General features: G+C 46.3%; 1 long non-coding RNA gene across 1 annotated transcript; it reads right to left on the reverse strand.

Moving 5' to 3' along the window:
• On the reverse strand, nucleotides 1–1,604 carry LOC144230339 (uncharacterized). The gene is made up of 3 exons (XR_013334753.1): nucleotides 784–1,604; nucleotides 514–672; nucleotides 1–295 (listed from the first exon to the last, which is right to left on the reverse strand). It is a non-coding gene; the product is annotated as an uncharacterized LOC144230339 (long non-coding RNA).
• Between the last annotated feature and the right edge of the window lie 1,037 nt (nucleotides 1,605–2,641).

Genomic DNA, 2,641 nt, shown 5'->3' on the forward strand with positions numbered 1-2,641 from the left:
TTAATGTATTATTTATTTCTGAGAGAGAGACAGTGTGAGCAGGGGAGGGTCAGAGAGAGAGGGAGACACAGAATCCGAAACAGTCTCCAGCCTCTGAGCTGTCAGCACAGAGCCCGACGTGGGGCTTGAACCCACGAACCGTGTGATCATGACCTGAGCCGAAGTCGGACGCTTAACCGACTGAGCCACCCAGGCGCCCCAACACCAATGTATTTTCAATGGGCCTCACGGTTCTTTGTTACACTCATTCAGATGCTCCAGAGCCAGATAATCCACTTTTCAGCCAATAACCACCCTGCAGAACAGAAGGTAAAATTATCCACACGACTCTTTCTCCTTTTTAATCGTGAGCTCACGTGCTTTTGCCAAGATGCACCCTCTGCCAGTCAGCATGCTTCAGGCCACGGTGTCCCTGGACCAGAGCCGACCTGCAGGCTCCTGAGGTCGGGGGCGCTTCTCGACACTAAAATGGCTTCTAAGTGCTCCAACTAACTGGGCAGCTAGGGAACACACCTGTGGATTCAGCAAGCTGAAGCAGGTTTTTAACAGCTGGTGTGTCTCTGTCACGTCACGGGTCAGTGTGTCTGCACGACCACGTGTCCACCGAGTTTGCTTCCTTGGCTCCAAGCACAGTGTTAACAAATTCCATGCAGTCGGGTCAAGTGGGCACGTCTGCAAATGCATGAGGCATTTCATCTTTAGCAACGAATCACGTGACACCGTGCCTAACTTCAGGGCACGATCGGACACTAACCTAATGAAGATCACAGTTCTGTTTTATACCAGATTATTTGTGAAGATCCACACGTTTCTGCCTTAGATGCTGCAGCGTGAAGCACTCGTGACGTGTCCTCTGTACTCCTGGCTTCGTCGGGTAACTTCCCCACACCAACAGGGCATTTGGGCAAGGACAACACTCAAGATATGAATCTTGAGACCGTTGCTGTGCAAATTTATTTTTTTGACCAGTATTAGTCTTGTGAATTTCTTTTAATGTTTATTTTTGAGAGAGACGGGGGGGAGGGGGAGAGGGGGAGAGAGGGAGACAGAGAATCCAAAGCAGCTCCATGCTGTCTGTGCAGAGCCCCACGTAGGGATCGAAGTCACAGAATGTGAGATCATGACCTGAGCCAAAGTTGGAAGCTCAACTGAGTGGGAAACCTAGGCAGCCTGAGTCTTGTGAATACTGAAGTCATCCTGGATTTAATAAAAATGTAAATATCTACACAAATTAAATCTATTCCTGGAACAGAGAAAGGACTGCAGGAAAACTCAAGGAATCTGATTATATCTGTGGTTTAGTTAATAGCATCATACACCGATATTCATGTGTGCTTGGCTACACGTCTTGTGCGAGGCCTGTGAATGCCTGGGAGGGCCTACGGAAACCCGCTGGACTGCCTCTGGATCTCTTCCATAAATCTAAAATTACTTCAAAATTAAAAGTTACAAAACCCAAATCTAGGAAATATAAAATACTGAAAGACACTATACAGGCCTTATGGCTTCAGGAAATGGATAAGAAATGTGAGAGCCTAAAATCTTCAGAATTTTCTGTAACAAGTTGCCATGAAAAACTCAAAAACTCAAGCACCCAGCTTATAAAAGTAAGAGAAGTTGGAATACTAATTTCAATTAGTATTCAATTAAAACTCTAAAAATTCATAATACAAATGGCTGATTCTTGAATTATAAGTTACTTTTGAAAAATGGATACTCTGAAGCCCTAAAGGCATATAGTCCACTTCGACAAATTAACTCAGGGAACTGATTTAAACTAGGTTCTGTTTTCTTTTCTTTCTTTCTTTCCTTTTTTTTTTTTAAGTTTTATTTAAGTAATCTCTACACCCAATGTGGGGCTTGAACTCGCGAACCTGAGATCAAGAGTCGCACTCTTCCAACTCAGCCAGCCAGACACCCCTCAAAATAAACTTTTAAATGTTTATAGAAAAACGAATGATAACAGATCATGCAATTCCATAAAAATTTGACTATTTTTAACACCAAAAGCTAATTCTAGGTAATCAAGAAGAAATAATAGAGAATATTAACAAAACATGTCCTATTTGGGAACACCTGATATCTTACAACAAGGGTAATAAATAAAAATTAAAAATGAAGGTAATAATCACACATACCTTTCAGTTCAGCAGGACAGCTCGGGAGCCGAAGTGAAAGCACTAGAAACTGAGCACCGCGCGTGCGCAGAGACCTCACCCCCGTAGCGAGAGACCTCGTGCGGCAGGAGGAATCTCCCTTGCAGCTCGGTCTCTGCGAGGGCCAGGCAAGGCCCTCAGGGCGGCCACAGACAATCCTCCAGACTCACTCAGCAGCAAAAGAATTCCCCAGGCTCCAGAAGTTTGCAGAGGGAGCCGTGCAAACTGTGCTCTGACATACCCCCAGTGGCTCACGTAGGGTGTATTCAAAGGCCCTCAACACTCCACTGATGATGCAGGCGTCGTGAGCGTGCAGCACCCCGCTTGGTGGCCCGCCCAGGGGAGCCCCTGGAGGCCCCTCTGGTTGAAGAGACCAGACTTGGACCCTCAGAGCTCACGTAACGAGACCGTGTTTAATGAACACCAAAGTTGGCGCCCCAGCAGGGCTGTGGGGGCTCAGAGGGAGGGGACATGGGCTGCAGCGG

Source organism: Crocuta crocuta, unplaced genomic scaffold, assembly GCF_008692635.1.
Source record: "Crocuta crocuta isolate KB4526 unplaced genomic scaffold, BGI_CrCroc_1.0 scaffold234, whole genome shotgun sequence".
NCBI lineage: Eukaryota > Metazoa > Chordata > Mammalia > Carnivora > Hyaenidae > Crocuta > Crocuta crocuta.